We start from the raw sequence: 20,583 nt of genomic DNA on the forward strand, positions 1-20,583 counted from the left end.
CAAAGGAACATATAGGGGAGGAGGGAAAGAGAATGGTGAATGTGAGGTAATGTGATGGTGTTTTCCTCCTGCGTGCATCACACAGTGAGGCAGAGGGGAGTGTGATGGTGGTGTTTTCCTCCAGCATGCATCAGTAAGATGTGAAGATGGCGGAGCTGCAGATGCTGTTGGAAGAGGAGATTCCTGCTGGTCGAGGAGCTCTGCTGGACAGCTACGCCAACCTAGAGAGAGTCGCCGAGTACTGCGAGGAGCAAACTACATTCAGGTTCGTGACATTACAAAACCTGAAAACATCCGAGACACGGCCAGATACCGGATGAGAAATGACACAAGAGATTATGATCCGACTGCTTGTGTCTTGTCGAGTGACAGTGCAGTCGAGCGGACTGCCTGACATCGCGTATTATATTGCTTGTAATTCATACTGTAATTGCTAGCCGAAGCGAAACCAATGAGTAAACCTCAAGTGTATCACATCAAAAGACAGTTTACTTTAGCTCTTTTTAAATTTAATATTAATATATACACAATTAAAATGCATAATTAAAACCGAGTGATATGATTTAAAGTGGTGTGTTAATGTATAATAGCGTTTGTGAAGATATTTTAATCACAGCAGCGCAGTGTTTTTGAAGTTAGCTCTGCTGCTAAATACTGGGGGCTTATGGACTGTTTTATTTGATTATTTTGCTTTTTAGTGTAATTATCTATTAATGTTAGTGTTTTTACTAGTTTGCTATTATTATGGTGTTGTTTGTGTTAGTTTATTATCGAGAGCGAATGTGTACAGTTTTCTGTTTTAGTATTTTGGTACTATCGCGTTTATTTGCATTTTCGAAATCGCAAAATTTTACTATTGTTATACATGATTAACTGTGGTATCTTTTCATGACAAATATGGCGGTTAGGTTAAAATCTGCCTTTTGCCAACAAATACCGTTTGTTTGTTAGTTATGTTTGTCTAATTATGGTAATGCAGTGCTTGCTTACTATGGTATTACACAAGTACCATTGCTAGAACTATGGTAAATGCAGTTTTTCCTGCTAGCATGAGTTTTATGATTCACTCTGGAATCTGTAAAGTGCTTCTGGAACGATAAAATGAATGACTAAATTTGTGTTATTTTCAGCATTCCTGGGGGATCCACAGAAGTGGGTGTGTAAGGATATGGACTTCTCTGTTTAGTGTTTGTAGTCCCTCAGAAATAGTGCATTAGAAATCAAACTTTTGACATTTATTGCTCCAAAAATACAGAGTGTCATATGGACCCCAGCAGATCAGTGACTGGATGTCACTGGAAAATGAGTTTGTTCACTGTGGATGCTGATTCCAGTACTTTTGAGTCGTGATGTGTTCCCGGTTCCTGAAATATTGCATACTTGACTAGTGTTTGCCGGCCTGTTAAAGCGGAAGGTTAGAGTTTAAGAGTGAGAGCTCACAGTTGTAGAGATGTTAAACAGGTTTTGATTTGTGGTTTGACTCAGGGAATCGTGCAGAGCAGATATGATGCTCTATGAATGCATTTTGTTATGTCATCTGAAAAGAAAATCTGTTAGTTGTGAGCGAATTGTGAACATTGTATTTTCTCATGGCTTTGTCACAGCAGGTTCAGAAATGCCATAAAAAGCTTCTTGTGACCAAGCTTGGATTTCTTTCCATGGCAGCATTTAGCTTGGGTTGATATGAGTCTTGCTTGCATGTGGTCTGGTTTTAGTTTAGTATGTAACCCAATATTTCCCACTCCCTGAATTCATGCATATTGCATACAGATATGTTTGTGAATTCAGACAGGTTCTCATTCTTGTCAGGAATTATAATTTTTTTTTTTTTTTTTTGCAGAAATAAGCCTAATCACATTCGTTTTTTGTTCTGGGAAGGTCATATTAATAGATAATTGTTGCATTATTTTGCACGTGTCATGGTCATATATAGAAATGTTGCATTTGATAGAAACATTAGTGCGTTTTGGACCTCTAGTGTTTTATTGAATGAATCTGATGTTTTCCTCAAAGCGTTAATGACAAAAGAAGGTTTTTATCTCGAGCTGACAGTGCAATGACTGTTCTCCCATAGTTTGTCTCCTCATCATGACATTCAAACCCTGTATGATTGTCTTTCTTCAGTGGAACACCAAATGGCTAAATGTCCATACATATTAAAAAAGGAGAAGATGAAAGTACAATATAAGAAGTACTAGGACTTGAGAGCAATTCCAAATCTTGGAAAGCCATATGACTGTTTTGCAGGAAGAAAAAATAAAATAAACTGTTTCATCTCTGAAAATCTGAGCTGGAGCTCACAAATCTCTTTTATTTGTGTTGAATTAAAGTAAATGAACCTTTCATGACAGATATGACATTATTATTCACTCCAAATCACCCTTGGTTCTCGCATGTGTTGCATTGTAATCTGTCACATGACATCTAAAATCATGACTGTAAATTAGATTTAAGCGGTACTGCATATTCATTATCAGTGTATAATTATTCAATATCAGTATGTAAGCAACAGGCCATTCCTTACATAAAGCTTTCGTTTGGCTTTTGAAGACCTGACATATAGTGCTCAAACTAGTTTTGTGCCGATAGACGATAGTATTGTGTATCGACAATAGTTAGAGATATTGCCTGTTGCAGCATTGATGATATAATAATAATACTGCATATATTGGTATTATATTATCAGGCTGAGTATTATCTAATTAATATTAGGGCTTATGTGTTCCGTCAATATTTATTTTCTCAGGGATTACCAGGTTTTTACATGTTAAATAACATGTTAATGCGTGTTAATATTTTGTTTCTCAGTTTCCAATCAGGCAGGAGAGGTCGTACGTGCGATGTAAGTATAAGAGATTTATTCAACGAGTCATACGGGTGTAGATAGCTTCATTGATTATAACAAGAGTGTTTTTTTAAAGTGCGTAAACTCGCGCTAGACTGAAGTCAGTGATGATTTTCTTTGATAATGTAAATATTCTTTGCTCATTTTCTGTAGCTGCTGTTAGAATAACTTACAGGGTTCCCACAGGTGCTTGAAATCCTTGAAAGTTTGTGAATCTGAAAAAAAAATTTCAAGGCCCTGGAAAGTTTTTGAAAATAAACATACATTGACACAGGTCCTTGAAAGTGTTTGAATTTATTTTGTGCAAGAAGTTTTCAGGAAAAAATTCCATATTATTCAATTCAAGTTTATTTGTATAGCGCTTTTTACGATACAAATCATTGCAAAGCAACTTTACAGAAAATTAAGTTTCTACAATATTTAGTAGTAGCTTATCAGTGGTGACTGTCAGTTTATGTGCATACGGCAGAATTGTTCGGAAAAATCAATTAAAAACGTTAACAAACAGACGATTAACACTATTAATAGCAATTATGCAATCAAACTTATAGCAAAATGGGTTAGTTCTGTATGTTGTTTCAGGGTTAGCATCATCTGAGGTCCTCTGAGGGGTTGGCATCATCTCTTCTCAGGTGTTCTGGATCCAGACTGGAGCTTGTGTAAATCCTAGTTACAAAACAGAGAAACAAATAAGAGACATAATTAGCGTAGCTGCTGTTCCAACCCAAGTTAAAGAATAATAATGTGCATCTGATCAGATATAACTGCAGTCCAAAATTATGAGATGCATTATTTGAATGCTTGACCAAAGAGGTGTGTTTTTAATTAGATTTAAAAAGAGAAAGTGTGTCTAATGTGTTATTTTGCCAATACCTCATGGCTTATGCGTATTAGCTTGCTTGATTTACATTAGTTACGGGGATTTACGTGTTATGTTAAGTGTTTCCCACCTAATATACATTCACTCACAAAACTACAACAATTTAGAGTGACCATATTTCCTCTTTTTCCCGGACATGTCCTCTTTTTGGATCTAAAAAAAGGCCTCCGGCCGAGATTTCTGAATCACCCAAAATGTCGGGGATTCGGTTTTTACTTTCTACAGTCACCAAATCTGACACCTGCAGCTCGTGTTGAATGCAGGGTTGCCAAGTCTGCATTTTCTTTCCTATGTCTACCTTTAAACTGTAAATGGGTTAATTTTCCCCCGTGGGTTAAAGGTTTCAAATGTTGCTTAAATTAAATTTGACTGAAATGCTTGTATTGAAACATTTTGCATTCTGCCTATGATACAACTGTGCTAGATGTTAAGTTTTGTGAAGGAGGGGCACTAGTAAGAAGCTTTTTAGCTGTGTTTATGATCAATATGCATAACAGTAACTGTAAAAATGTATTTTAGGTATGGAAATGACATTTTCAGTTTTGATATTTGGAATATGGTCATTGCACTACTTTGGCCACTACTTTAACCACCAACTAACCACACCCCAGCCCCCTGCCCTGCCCATACCCACTGTCCTCTTTTTGGAAAACTAAAATGTGGTCACCCTACATGACATTCATGCACGCACAAAACTACTACGATGGTACCTCAACGTTTCACAGACACACCGTAAAATTAATGTTGAATTGCTTTGCTTGTTAAGATAATGCAAACACATGAGGTAAGAAAAACTTAAAAGCACACATATATATATATATATATATATATATATATATATATATATATATATATATATATATATATATATATATATATCTATATCTGACAACGTCTGGTTACATGAGCCTGAGCTCTTTACAATAAAATCCATGCAAAAGTTAATATCAGATCATTTTAGAATACAGTATAGGATGTACTGAATATTCTTCAGTTTTATGAGAACAGAAATACAACAAATGGAATATCAGATCTCTGTCATATGGCCAAAAATAAATGCAAAAAGTAGTAAAATAGTTGTGTTTGAGACATGAAAACTGTAACAATGTATCTTACAAGATATGTCTTACAATGTTACCTCGCTCTCACTTGAAATGTGTCCCCACATCAAGTCCTTGAATTTGAGGGTATTGGACCTGAAAAGTCCTTGAATTTGAAGTTAATCAAGGTGTGGGATCCCTGAACTTAGGACATGTAAGCATTATAATTAGTAACTTACAATGATTTTATCAAATTGTCATAATCATGTTAAAAACAAATTCAGTCATAGAAAAATGTTTTATGACATGACATCCATATGCTACTTTACTTAAAAGATATAATGTGTAGTTAATAGATTACACTAACATTAGGCTACTTTTAGCCTTACCCTGGAGTTTGTTCATTCTCTGGCTATGAAACTAGGTAAGTAAATAAATAAATTAGCACGATATTATCATATATCAGCGATCTCACAGGTTGACGATAGGATGATTTGACTATGGAGCATATCGCCCAAAACTAGCACAAACCAAGTGGAATATATTTATGATGCTTTTAAAGGTTGGCACTGGCAGAATAAATCACCATCCATTGATGTTAAATGAAAAATAGCAGCTCAGACATTCTGCTTAATGTTTCCTTTTGTATTTCATGGAAGAACCAAAATAATATGCGTTGGAGTGACAAGGGGTGGCCTATGGGTGAACTAATGACTAATGGTTAGCTCAGGTACAGGAGTAAGACTCAGTCAGCTGATATTTTGGAGAATTACTATTTTAGTTGGATTTGATATGAATTAGCTTTGGCTTTTAATTTGTTTTGATGGCTATCAGGCGTGTTTCTCTCACACTTTCAGTTCCACACACTACCCTCCTCCCCTGCTATCCTCACTCACCGTACATCACTGGGCCTTCCCATATATTTGACAGCATCACCATGGATACGCCGGCAGGGAGTGAATGAGGATTGTAGGCGGCCAATGAGGCAGTGACTAGAGGCGTTTTTTTTTTCCCTGTTCCAGTGCTTTGCTCTGATTGGTTGCCGCAGTGTCTGTTTTGTGCATTCATATAAAGGAAACAATCATGAACGGGAGAATAGTTGTGTGATATTGACAAAAAAATTATATCTCAAACTGGGATTTTTTAAAAAATATTTTGAGTGTATTTTTGTGTTGGTGCCTTGGCTGTTTTTTCAGTGAATGTTGATTTTATTTATTACTTTTAATATAAAAACTAAATCCAAAAGTAAGTGATGGCAGCTAAGTCACTGTCTTAAGCGAGTCATTGAGTCATTTATTAACAGATTTGTTCAAATGACTGATTCATTCATTCAGGAGCAAAATCAAGTGACTGCATTTATGTATTGGTCATTGAATCATCGACTCACTCGTTTCATTCAAAAACACGGATTCATTCAGAGACTTGTAATGGTTCTTCTGTGGCTTTGTTTGAAACTATTTTCATTGAAGACAGACAGTATTGTGTCTAAAATATATATCACCTAATATTAACTTGTTTATTCAGCTGTTGGATAAAATCAGTCACATAAATGATGCTGATATTGAGGAAAAGAGCACTCTTGCATGTGAAATTGCTCAACTTTATCACATAATATAAATAAAAACAAAATCTCATATGGGGAATTTTTCCCTCCATATCTTGAATTTTGGGGGTGTTTTAAAGGGATAGTCCACCCCAAAATGAACATTTTTCCATTAATCACTTACCCCCATGTCATTCCAAACCCGTAAAAGCTTTGTTCGTCTTTGGAGCACAATTTAAGATATTTTGGATGAAAACCTGAAGGCTTGTGACTGTCCCATAGACTGCCAAGTAAATAACAGTGTCAAGGTCCATAAAAGGTATGAAAGTCATTGTCAGAATACTCTGCCACAAGGATCTGTGCCACAAGGATGCGTTGTTTCTACATGTATTTTGCTTTGATTTGAAATAAAACAGCGCATCCTTGTGGCGTGGATGACACAGAAGAGCACACACAGCATACAGTGATAGGAAGAGACACAGAGGAGACCGTTGACAAAGGAATTATTGAATAAAGTTGTTGTTTTTGTTTTCTTTGCTTACAAAAAGTGTTCCCGTCTCGTCATATAACCCATATTGCACGTCTGATGGCAGATGAAGTATTCTGACAACGACTTTCATACCTTTTATGGACCTTGACACTGTTATTTACTTGGCAGTCTATGGGACAGTCTCAAGCCTCCCGGTTTTCATCCAAAATATCTTAATTTGTGTTCTGAAGATGAACTGAGCTTTTACGGGTTTGGAACAACATGGGGGTAAGTGATTAATGACAAAATTTTCATTTTGGGGTGGAGTATCCCTTTAATAGGATACATAACAAAATGAAAGCATGCACTCTCAAGACACACTCAATAATGTAAGCTCGCACGCCGTTAAAACAATTATTATGTTATAGTAGATGAAACATATTGCACACTCCTCAAGGGCAGTGTAAACGAGGGAACAGAAATTAGGCCACGAGTCAATATCATGTTCTCTTTCACCTCTATTCATCCTTCTGTGCTGAGATTAACACACACACACTCTCTCTCTCTCTCTCTCTCTCTCTCTCTCTCTCTCTCTCTCTCCTCTTCCTTTTTCTTTCCATATAGTCTCCAGATAAGCACAGAGCTCTAGAAGAAACCAAAAGCTACACTACTCAGTCTTTGGCCAGCGTAGCATATCTGATCAACACTCTCGCCAACAATGTGCTCCAGATGCTGGACATACAGGCGTCTCAGCTACGCCGCATGGAGTCGTCCATCAACCACATCTCACAGGTGCTTTTTACTGCTATACAGACATCTGCTAGTGTGGGTATCTTATACTTGTTGAGATGAGCAGGGTGGTACATTGCAGTTTTGTTTGCAAGTTATTTTGCTTCTATATTCAGTTAATTTTCTAAAGCAAGCGTCACTATTAAAATATTACTACCTAAAGTAAAAGATTTATTCAAATCAATAACCCTAAGTATTAAACTTTGGTGTATGACAGTACCTTTATATTAACTAAAATAGATTTATTTATCAACTGACTTTTGAAAACACGTCTATGGACTGCTTGTGTCATTCATATTTTACTTTTAGGCTCTTCTTGATTTTAACATGGTTGTGATTTCATGCTCAAACCTGTAATCTGATGTGTTTCCATGAACATTTCTGCATACATCAAATCATACGACATCATTCCTCCACAGACGGTGGACATCCATAAAGAGAAGGTGGCCAGGCGAGAGATTGGCATCCTCACCACCAATAAGAACACTTCCCGCACGCACAAGATCATTGCACCAGCCAATCCTGAGAGGCCTGTACGCTACATCCGCAAGCCCGTTGACTACAGTCTGCTGGATGACTTAGGCCATGGCGTAAAGGTAGGGATGAAGCCAGTTTATATGTGTGACCAACTTGAACCTGATGCTAAACCTGCATGGGAAACTCATTCGCCCTCACACAAAATTCCCAAATTTTTATTGAAATGACTTGATTTCAACAGTGAAAAACTGCCAGAAAACAGTAGTTTTTACTGCACCTTTAGAGTCCTTGTGTGTTTTACATAAACCAAGTATTATTGTTGGTTTTAACAAATATGTTTGTGAAATGTGAAATAAAGTAAATTCATATGAGATTTTCCTTTACATAAAGGGCTACAGCACTGCACCAGCCATGTTAAGATCACATGACCAGCTAAATACTACTCACTTTATTTCTGTCACCCATGTGTTATAAGACTTTTTGCCTTGTTAAATAAGTCAGCTAGTCAGCTGCTATATCAGCCTGCAAATCAAAAACAAAAAATTATTGTGCACCTTTTAATATTAATAATGTTGTCAAATACCAGTATACTGTGCATCACTAGTTAATATGAATGTATTTTGCTTTGGATCATATGGACTGCGCTACCTAACTAGCTGCTCTGTGTGTGTTTGCATGTGTGTGAGTTTCTCTTTACACTTCACGCTAACTGTTTGCATCTTTTCTCTCCTCACCTCTCTTATTGCCTTCATTTCTGAGTGTAGTGGTTACTAAGGTTTAAGGTAAGGATTCAGTTGGGCTTGTTTGATGTGTGTTTTGTGTTTGTGCTGGAATGTCCGTGTCTTTACATTTGTTCTGATAATGATATTTGACACTTGCCCCACAGGTCAATGCCCAGAATATGAAAGCGGGTACAACTCCACGCACAGCTGCCCCGACCCAGAAACCACCCAGCCCCCCCGGCCCGGGCAAAGGAACCCTGAGGTAAGTACATTTGCAAAGGCTCTTTTTTTATTTATCTTGATATTTATAAAATGAAAGCAATAATTTGTCAGGAAATGGCAGTTATATACTTTTGAAATATTTACTTGAACTACTCATGACTAACTGTAAATATCACACATAACTGAAAACATTTTCAAAAGTCCATATTGGCCATTGAAACATTCATAAAAAAAATTACTGAGTGCATTTCAGCCTACAGGTCTCAGAACATTTCAGCCTGATCTGAATTGTTTTAGCATCATATTTTTAGTGCAAAAAGCTTAACTTGCATTATAAATGGACATCTAGGAGTGAAATAATATGATAAAAATGCATGAAAAGACCCCTTTGAATTGTGAGATACTATTGTGCACATGTTGATCTGGTGGTTGAAAAGGAAATTCTCATTGTCGCTTCTCTCCATCTCTTATCTAATCTCTATTCCTGACAGCCATGCTCGCACACATCTACGAATGTTTGTATTGTAGTTAACAGTTTTGGCTTGTTCTCTGTTCAGGGACTGACACACTGAAGCTTTCTGGATCTTTGTGTTTCAGTCTTTGTGCCTTTTTCTGCCACTGCAGGTCACTGTGGAGAAAAGACTGTCATGTTGTGTTTGTGATGTGTTATTATTATTTTATGTCATTGAGTTTTTACAGCTGATGTCTGTTACTGTTAAATCTCGACTGTGTTCTTCCCGCTCATACCCGTGTCCATGGCCCCAACCCCTCACTGTCACCATGGCAACACAACGGCCAACCACAAGCAATGCAGACAACCTTCTGTAATGCAACACAACAGGCTTCTTTAATACATACAGACACATGACAGATTTCTGCTAGTATGGGAAGCCAAACAACCCAAAAGTGGGATGAAACAGCATGGTACAAAAGAGTTCATGCTGCACTGTCCTGTCATTTGTTATGAATAACCATATCTTTTGTTTTGCATCCATCTAAAAAAAAAAAAAAAAATAGAAGTTCATATTAGATGAAGATAAGGATTAAGCAGTAATGCTTTTTATATGACCAAACAATTTTTGTGTTTAAGTATCTGATTTAATAAGTATCTTATTCATTTCTGTTTTTTATATGTAATGTATACAGCAATTTAATATAAAACAAAAACTTAATAATAATAACGCATTTGCTTATTAACTAAACAATAGAAAATTGCATTTAGAAAATGTCATTAATAACAAAAAATGATGTTACATGAAATAAAAGTATTTCATTCTTTCACTGTGTCTAACTGTTAAGATAAAATGCTACATATTTCTCACTTGAGAATGAACTAACACTGTTATTTCCTGTTTAATGCACAGTGGTGTGACATTTACTGGTAGACTCTATTAGAGAACCACTAACTGAAAAGTGTAAAAAGTATTGGTCGAACCAATTTTTGCTCTACTTCTAATTAAGTATTTTTTTTAAGTATTCAGTTCACTTTATTATCTTAAGGCATTGTCAGGTGACTTTATTATTTAAACCTATTACTGTTTTTTGTTGTTGTTGAGTTTAAAGCAAAAATAACTGTATTGTCATACATTCTGTTCAAATATTGATATTATTTGTAGATCCAGACATAAAATTACTCCTTGGTCTATTTTGGTGATACTGCCAACCCTAATTGCCTCGCAGATCTACAAATCTATAAATTAGACATGACTCATGAGGGTTTGCTTTACTGTTGTGATGTTCTAAATGGATTTTCAGACTACAAGATGTGACACAAGATCTCTCAGTATGTAATTATTGGAGTCTGTCAACAATGATGTTTGACTCCACCCCTTAGTGGATATTAAATTATTTTAACCCCGCCCCCCCTCGGCAGGCGCCACTCCCCTTACCGGACGCTCGAACCTGTGCGTCCACCAGTCGTCCCTAACGACTATGTGCAGAGTCCAACACGAAACACCGCACCACCCCTGCAGAGCCCGGCTAGAACTGCATCCGTTAATCAGAGGACCCGCACGTACAGGTACTCACACACACAGACACACAGCATTATCCCCTGGACAGGCTTAAAAAAAATTAACTTTAAAAAGGAAAAAAAAGAGGTCCCTCACACTTTCTCACCCTCTTTTTTTTGCATCCTCTTTTCCTTTCCCGTCTGTCCTTCCTGTCGCTGTTGTTCTGTTTTTAAGCTGTCTTTATTTGGTGTCTGTTGCAGTGTGACTTTCGGCCAAAGTAACAGTCACTCACTAACTTTCTCTTTTCTTCTCCTTTGCTTTCTATCTCTCTTATTTGGATCTTTTTTGGGTTCAGACAGCCATAGCCTACTTAAAGAAGAGCTCTTTCCTGCTCTTTCACTTACCGTCTTTTTCTATTTCAGTCTTTTTTACACGTATCTCGTCATCTCTTTGCTGTGTGCATTCTCAGCACTCTGATTTTGAGAGTCTCAGGGGACAAACAGAGAGCACATAATTTCATTCTTACAGAACTCTTCCTCCTCTTCCTCTTCTCAGATTCTCACCCACAATTCCTCAATTCATGACCATGCGAGATGTGTATGAAGAGATCTATCTTTGTACATTAATACAGTACTGTTCAAAGTTTTTTTTTTTTTTTTTTTAAGAAATGAATACATTTATTCAGCAAGGATGCATTGAATTGATAAAAAGTGACTGTAAAGACATTCAAAATGTTGCAAAGGTTTCAGTTTCAACCTTTAAACTTTGTTCAAGAAATATTATCACGGTTTCCACAGAAATATTAAGCAGCAGATTATTTTTCAGATGTTTTCCACCCTAAAATCACCCTGAAGTTGATCATCCAGGTGGAGTGATTGGTACGTTTAGAAAACTTTGATTGTGCAAAAAACTAAACTAAGCAAAATTGTTAAAATGTAATTATCTTAAAACTCTTTAAATACAGAATGTGCATTATTCATTGACAAGGCTGTTGTTAGATTTAAAACTGACAAAAGAAGGAAATGCTTATGTAATTTGGCCAAGTGGATAAGTGTTGGCTGATCTAATCTGGAATTACTTCTGCTTGACATTAGCGGATAATTCAATTCAATTCAATTCAAGTTTATTTGTACAGCGCTTTTTACGATACAAATCATTGCAAAGCAACTTTACAGAAGATTAAGTTTCTACAATAATCTGACAATGGCCAAATACTGTCAGAATAATGGCCAGTTTTTCCAATCAGTCTGCCACTATTATTGTCAACCAATCTAAAAATGGTCAAATATTCTTCATAGTCATTTCATCATTCCACCATTAGTTAGTCTGAAAATGACCAAGTATAGTCTTTATAACCTTAAGTCATCTATTGGTAATCTGGATATGAACAAATACCGGCTATATATCATCCAGGCCAATTAAATTGTTTTATCTGTAGTTATGAGCCTATAATAACTGAAATTCTGAAATAATCAAAAATTGATTAATTAATTGGCCTGGTCACTGAAATTTTGATGAAATGTGCTGAAATGATTTTTTTTTTTTTTTTTTTGAATGTGAGGTAAAATTAATTTAATGCACACACTGTTGTGAATGATTCATTCTTTAAACGAAATGTAATAACATGTTCTTCCTTTAAAATGACTTTTCTTTTCTGTTGACGTCACTTATAACCAAACAGTTATTTAGCCTTTTATATTCAGTCTGACTTCATTCTGGTACAACCGCTTTTGGGGATCAACTCTCGAAGGATGAAAATGAAGTCCCACCCTACATTTTTTCCACCTAGTCTTGGAAATACGTTAAGTTATGGAAGTAAAAAGTTCATGCCGCGCTGTCCTGTCATAGGCATGGTTCTTGACCATTGGCAGTTAAGTAGCATGATGTGTTTTGTGTGTCAGCAGTGGCAGCAGCGGCGGCAGTCATCCCAGCAGTCGCAGTAGCAGCAGAGAGAACAGTGGGAGTGGAAGCGTGGGCGTGCCCATTGCCGTGCCAACCCCAGCCCCGCCCACAGCCTTTCCCGGTGAGATTCCTGCTCTTTGTGTGATTAAGTATTAGTAAATGAATCTGACAACTGTCCAAGGTTCTGAAGAAATTATCGTTGTTACTGTATTGAAGGCTATTTCCTGTCCCACTATTAGCGATGATAATTCTCTTTCTGTTCACTGCCTCTTTATTTCTTCTCTTTTTACTCGCTGCACCTATCCCTTCTCCCTGTGACCCTGTTTTTCCTTTCGACCTTTCTTCACCTCTGTTCTGTCACTCTTGTTATCTTCTCCCCTGGGCTTCCTGTTTCTGTATGGCACGCGGGGCTGCAGGTACAACACCTGCCCCTCCCAACCCTCCCAAACCCCCTCCGAGCTTTACTATCCCTGCCCCTCCCGTACCTCCGCCACCTCCCACCCCAGAGCCAGTGCCCCCTGCCCCTGCCCCGACCCCTGCTCTGCCAGCAGAGGGCCCTCCTGAAATACCACCACCCCCACAGCTTCCCCCCAACCTTCCCATTAGCACCAATACCAACCCTGCTGCTGCAACTAGAACCCCCGCTCAAGGTGAGTCCCCTCAGCTCCTCCTCAAATCCATCTCCACACTCGTCCATCTTTGAGTGACAACCTGCACGTGATCATACGTGATTTACCTGACGTCACCCAGGATTCATCCCTCCTGCATCTCACCCAGGCTTCACCAGCATGGGCTTGGTTTGTCTTGGCTTGCTGTGCATCCGTGCTCCAGCTCTTGGTTGGATTACATTCCCAGTGGCATTTGTCTCCATCACATCATTTGGTCCATCTTTACTTCCTGTTCATCCTTCTTAGATACTATTTTGGGGTCTTTCTTTTTAAGATGAGATGTTTCATAAATCAAAGTTAGGAATTTATCATGGGCCAACATATTTACATGGACAGATTGGTTCGAGGATAATATTTTTCTCTGTAGCTCTGTTCCAAAACTAGTGATCTGCCTACCTAGACAGTATTTTAAAGCATCGTTTTTAAGACAAGGTATATGTTCCCTTCTAGGATGCATCTTTTAGGCAACATTACATGTACTCTTCATGGTGAAGGTAATTCCATAATGCACTCCAACAAGCTCAGACAAAATGTATCCAATGCTATGGCCAAGTGAGAGAAATGTTGTTTATAGCAATGCACCGTATTTAATGGTATTGGCCAATATTGGAGTTTTTTAGATTAATTTGTGGATGCTCATTTCCCCATTTTTACATTTTAAATGTAGATTACATTTGTTACTTTAAATCTTTATAGGAATAGTTCACCCAAAAATAAAAAATTTCATTTTTCAACCCTCTTGTTGTTCTTTCTTCTGTTGAACACAAAAGAAGATATTATAAAGAATATTGGTAACCAATATATACTGTTGAAGTCAGTATTTGTGTTTTCAGTTCATTCCATATATCATTGAATGTATCGTGGTCTGCCTATTGTGTATCCCGTACTGCTATTCAAAGAAGAAACAGAATTAGTTTTATTAATTAATTTTCTCTTTGTCTCCCAGGCAATGGTCCTCACTTTTACAGTATGAACCGGCCAATGACACGGCACACCACGCCCTCAGTGGGAGGTTCCCTGCCCTATCGCCGGCCGTCATCAGTTACTGGACAGCCCAACAACATGCCTCAGAACACAAATCCAAACATGATCCAAAACCAGCTTAATGGAGGGCCACACTACAACCAAAACCAAGGTAGACACACAAGACATGCTCAAGTGTCCATATAATGGTAGAAAATTAATACAATAACTAGAGAAGGAGCTTGTTTGTATGTCATTTAAATCAGTGTGCTCGGTCTTAACTTGCCATCTCCTACTGTTTTCTTGTCAACTTCCTCTCTTTTCATTCCTTTTGTTTCACCCACCCCTCAATTTTTTTGTTGTTTCCTTCCCTTTCTGTTTTTCCTTTCTGAACTGAATTACCCCTGTTGTTGGGTTGGGTAGCCCTATGGCCCCTCGCCCCCCTCTATTCTCCAGATCACCCCCCAGCTACCGCCTCATGGGCTTGTGGCTCGGGGTTCAGGAGACCAGTAAGTTATCCATTGGGAAAATACTCTCAAATATATGGAAGCCCGTTTCTGCTGCAGAATAAAAAACAATTTTTTTTTTCTTTTTTTCACAAATCTGACTTTTTTCCCCCTCACAAATTTTTGAGTTTGTGTCGTACAAATTGGACCTTTTTTACCCTGAATTCTGAGTTTACAGCTTGTTTCAGCCATAGGATAACAAAAAAAAAAAGGTAATTGTGACCTTTTTTTATCTCACAATTTAGACCTTTTCTATTGCAATTCTGAGTAAAAAAGGTGAGATATAAATTTACAATTGCAAGAAAATTGTGAATTGTGATATGACAAGTCACAATTACCTTTTTTATTTATTTCATGGTTAAAGAATTGTGAGATGTTAACTCATAAATCAGAGTGAAAAAAAGTCAATTGTGAGATGTAAACTTGGAATTACAAGAAAACTCTGAATTGTGAGAAAGTCACTATTACCTTTTTATATCATGACAAAAACGGGCATGCATGCAAATGTGTGTTGTAGATTAATTAGTTTTTTTTTTTAGTGTTTAACAGTTTTTGCATGCTCTTTAAACATGCATGTTTGTGTTTACATATTAAAATGTCTCATTGTATTTCGCAGATCTGTTGCATGTTACTTCACATGTGATTTGATCCATCAATAACCTGCTAGAACATAGTGTTAAAGGGCTCATCAAATGAAAATCTGACTTTTTCCATGTTTAAATGTTATTATTGAGTGCCCGGTGCATCTACCACAGGGTTATTCAAATCTTGCCCTGGAGGGCCCATGCGGTGCAGAGTTTGGCTCCAATAAGGCCAACTTGTGTGAAATTTTAATTTGATGAGCCCTTTAAGATGTTCGGGGAATTTCCAACAGTGTGTCCTAACCAGACCCGATAAGATTTCAGCAGCAAGTAATTTGTCACAAGATGAAATCAATCACAAATCACAGCCAATCAGAAGAGCATGTGGGCAGGATCGTATTCGCAATGAAATGAGTACATTATTAAATGCATACAAATGAAAATCCATTTTAACATTATTCAATATACATAGTGGCACATAGATTACAGTTGGAACGTTCTTATTTCCCAAGATTTGAGCTAAATTATCCATTGTCGCTTTCATTATGGTTATTAAAATGTTACACACATTGAGTCAAAATAAATATGAAACCTTGTAAGATAAATACAAAGCACATAATCAGTACCTGTGATTGTCATTTGGACATATAGTTTGTAATGTTCTTGTTCCCAGCTGCGGCGTTGCAGAAACAGAGGATTCTATTTTTTTCCTAACGGTTTCTATCACAGCTGGTTAGGACAAAAAACTCTGATTAATAGGGGAAAGATACTCTTTGTGTTTTGAGGTTTCACGTCACGTCTGGTGAGGAGTGTTAGGCCACGTACACACTGAAATATTTTTTCTGAGAAAGTACACTGGAATTGTTCAGCTGTTGCTGTTTAACAGCCTACGTTCTGTAAATACACTTTGTTTCATTTGAAGTCAGACATGACTCAAACAGTTATCAATACTTCACTTTGAGTAATTCTATAGAACGGGCGTATAAGAGTCAGACTAATCATTTGTTTGTTTCATCTAATAACATTTAATTCAGACTGAAAGAGTTAAAAGTATAATTTATTAGATGTTGTGGTGGAGAAAACACTACCTTGGACCTTATTTATCTGTAGTGTGTACATGGCCTTAGTGAAGTTCCCTTTTCAAAAAAATAGCTTATTGCTGTTTTGAGGAAGTGGAAATTCTTCCCATTCTAAATTTAATACTCCCTAATTTCTGTACTAACACATTTTCCTCCCGAGCCCCATCCAGCATGAGTCATTTGTCTCACATCAGCTAAAAGAAGTTAGACAATTCTCCCAGAAATAGCTTGTGTCTAAGATTATTTGTTCATCGCTTTAGTCTCAGACGCTCCTCACCGCCGCCTCCTGCAGAGAGGTGGTGGAGTTTGAGGAAGCAACCCCGCCTCCACCTCCTCCAGAGGACTATGAGGATGAGGAGGGTGATGATGAGGAAGAGTCAGCGGTGGTGGAGTACAGTGACCCTTATGCTGAAGAAGACCCGCCATGGGCCCCTCGCAGTTACCTGGAGAAAGGTACATTTCTAGCTGTTTCTCAGAGTGTACAGTAGACACTGGTTTCACCATGTAGGAATGCTCCTGTTGATTTGAATGGAGAAGGATCAAATAATTGCATTTCAATAATGTATATCATACCAGCAATGAATCTGACAACGGTATCATAAATGTTACTTGTTTAGCTCAATTTATTTATTTTTTTTTTATACAGTTTATACGTTTTTATTGAAAATCTGTGGTAGCCCATTTTTGCTACACAAGAAAAAGAAAATCAAGCTTTGGTAAATCATAATTATGACATAAGTTGGAATTGACAAGTCATAATTAGTGACATTGAGATAAAAACTCAATGACATGAGTCCAAATTTCTTGTGTCATTGTGAATATTAGCTGATGACTTTTAATGTCATAATTATGTCTTAATTTACCAAAGTGTGTATTTGTTTCTTGTAGTGGAAATGGGTTACTATAAAAAATTGTAGGGTTTTAAATTTTAATTGAATTTGTAGGGGTATTAAAAAATCTGGCCGGTGCCAATTATTTTTTTATTATTTTGGCTAATGACCCATAAATAATAAATAAATATAGTAATATATAAATGAAATAATATAATAAAAACTATATAAATTAATAAAAATACAATAAAAATTCAAATCAGTCACTTATATTACAACTAAATAATAAATATATACATAATTGAAATCAACAAACCCAAAAAATCATTTTAAATATTAAAAGTGAATTTAGGCATCACAGTAATTTCCAGTATGAAAAATGGATACAGTGTTATTACATTATTACAACTAAAACTGAACACCATTAAAAAAAAAATTATTATTTGAAATAAACTTGGGGTCTAGGGGTATGATTCTCGCTTGGGGTGCGAGTTGTCCTGGGTTCAGATCCCGGACGAGCCCCCAATTGTCACGACCCTGTCTAGGGCTAAGGCCGCAACATGAACTAAAATCGACAATCAGCGATCCTTTACACATTTATTTACAGAACCATGAGTGAAAGCACAACTTCAGGGGTGCGCAAAGGCCAAAACAACAAACAAACACAAAGCTAGCTCCTAAGAGAAAAGCCTAAATTCCCTAACAAAAGAAAAGTTGATCACAGCATCACAATATACAATATTTAGAGTGTAGCACAGTCTGTCATGCTGTAATACTTAATTACAATAAAAACATAACCAGCCATTGATTTTCTTATCTTTATCACACTATTCCCATCAGTGGTGGCGATTTACGACTACACGCGAGACAAAGAAGACGAGCTATCCTTCCAGGAGGGGGCGATCATATACGTCATCAAGAAGAACGACGATGGCTGGTTCGAGGGCGTGATGAGCGGGACCACAGGCCTCTTCCCAGGGAACTACGTGGAGTCCATCATGCATTACGCAGACTAAGCCACCCGGTGGCGCCACTGCTCCTCTGTCCATCATCTTCCTCATTCTTTTGAGTGCGCACATACACACACAAACACAAATGAATTCAGCTACACTACATCATGCACAAGCTTGTTGAAGACAAACAGACTGAGGAAAAACTGCGGTGAAGATTTTAACGAAAAAAACTGTTGTATAAGATAAATACATTAGGAACATTTATTCATCTCTTAATTTCAATCTCTTAGAAACATGTATCAGAGAAGTGTTGGTTTGCTTGACTTGTGTTGATAGTGATCGCTTTGCTTTCGCTCCTATCCGTCTCTGCTCTGGAGGAATGGGTCTGACAAGTAGAAGGACAGTTGTACATTCTCATGTCATCACAGAATTGGAAGATTGCCATCTTGGATGTGCATGTTCCTTTTACATCACCTCTTAACCGTGTGCTGTCAACTGACCAGCGACTGACAGAAAAGCTTTTGCCAAGAATGACAGAACGGGGATTTTATGCATATTGTTGTGCCAGGTAATAAAGAGACGCATGGGTTTCTTTAGGTTTTCATTGTGTTGAGAGTTGAATTTCTTTTAAACCGTTACATTTTGAGTGCAGTTCAGTTTGATATCTTTAGCAGGAGGATATACCAAAGGATTTCAGAGGAGTTTGGGACCGACTACAACCTTAAAATACTTCTTTTTCACCATTCCTTTACAAGATTTTATTGCTTGAAATATTTGCAAGTATGTGTATTCTTTGTATGTATGATAAAAAGTAAAAACACTATTAAATTGTTCAGGAAGTTTGTGCCATAAAGAAATGTTCATAGATGGTCATATTTTTGGATGTAAGAGGTTTGTTGTTTCTTGAATCTCAGCACCGGATGTGGTGTTCTTCAGGATGAACGTGTATTGTGATCTTTAACCTCCGATTCATCCCTTTGACCAACTGTGGACTTAAAGATACAAGACTATTCTATATGTATGTTATATATTGATTTATATGATAGAAATACTATTGTGTTGGTGTATGACTGGTTTAGAGACAAGAGAACCCCATTTATCTGCAATAACAAAGGCACAGTTAGAAAGTCCTCAGTCGACAAGCTATAGATTTTTAAAGCACAAGAGATAAACGTGATCTTAGGGAGACCTTATAAAATGTGAAGAACTGATTTTTGAATGAAGAGATGTTAAGAACAGAAACCAGCCCAAGTTTTAAAATATCCTCATACCCACATGCAGATAATGTGGAACAAACTGTACTAATGCACAGAGACTTTTTTATCAAGTATTTTGATGTCTATATGTAAGTGAGAGTGTGAAACCAATTGATTTCACTGGATCATTGGTGAATGACTTGCTTGTCTGTGTGCAAATCTTTATTTTCAATGAACGGTCTGTGGTGAGGGTGTGTGAATTGAGTCTTGCATGTTGATCATTTCTGTGATTTTTCTGCTGATGGAGAATAAACTGGATATTTCTGGTCTACTTGCTCATGCTTCCTCCAAGTTCAAGGGTCGTAGAAGGTTTTCTACTGGAGCGTATGAGGAATTCATTTCTGGTTAGATTCATCTGTCATCCAGAGCAATCCTTACACTGCTGAGAACCTCTTAGGTAAAGAGAAATTTAGTAGTTTTACTCTAGGTTTTTATATTAAGTGAAATTAGTGGTTATATAGAAATATGTCTTAAAAAATTACACTTTAAATGATATAAATATAAATAAAGGAGAATATATTTTTTACTAATGCACAACGCCATTTCAATGTCTTTTCTGCACCTTATTCACATTTACAAAAATCACTCAGTTAAATGTGTAATATGCAGCATCATTACTCCAGTGATCAGTGTCACATGATCCTTCACAAATCAATGCTCAAGAAACATTTTATATCAATGATGAAAACAGTTGCGCTGCTTAATATTTATGCATAAACCATATTAATTTCTGCTTGTCACCAAGGCAACATTTCTCATTTAGCTTACCTGAAGGTACTAAACTAAAACTGAAACATTAAACTACATTTGCCACATTAAAAAAAGGAAAAGAAAAATGACAAAACGATTACTAAAACCTTAAAAAATGAAAACAGAAAATATAAAATTCTAAATACTAATAGATAC

The 20,583-nt window shown here is 36.9% G+C and overlaps 1 pseudogene; it reads left to right on the forward strand.

Moving 5' to 3' along the window:
• The first annotated feature begins 107 nt into the window (after nucleotides 1-107).
• LOC122134380 lies at nucleotides 108-19,948 on the forward strand (annotated as a pseudogene).
• Nucleotides 19,949-20,583: the final 635 nt, after the last annotated feature.

This window comes from Cyprinus carpio, chromosome A6 (assembly GCF_018340385.1).
Source record: "Cyprinus carpio isolate SPL01 chromosome A6, ASM1834038v1, whole genome shotgun sequence".
Lineage (NCBI taxonomy): Eukaryota > Metazoa > Chordata > Actinopteri > Cypriniformes > Cyprinidae > Cyprinus > Cyprinus carpio.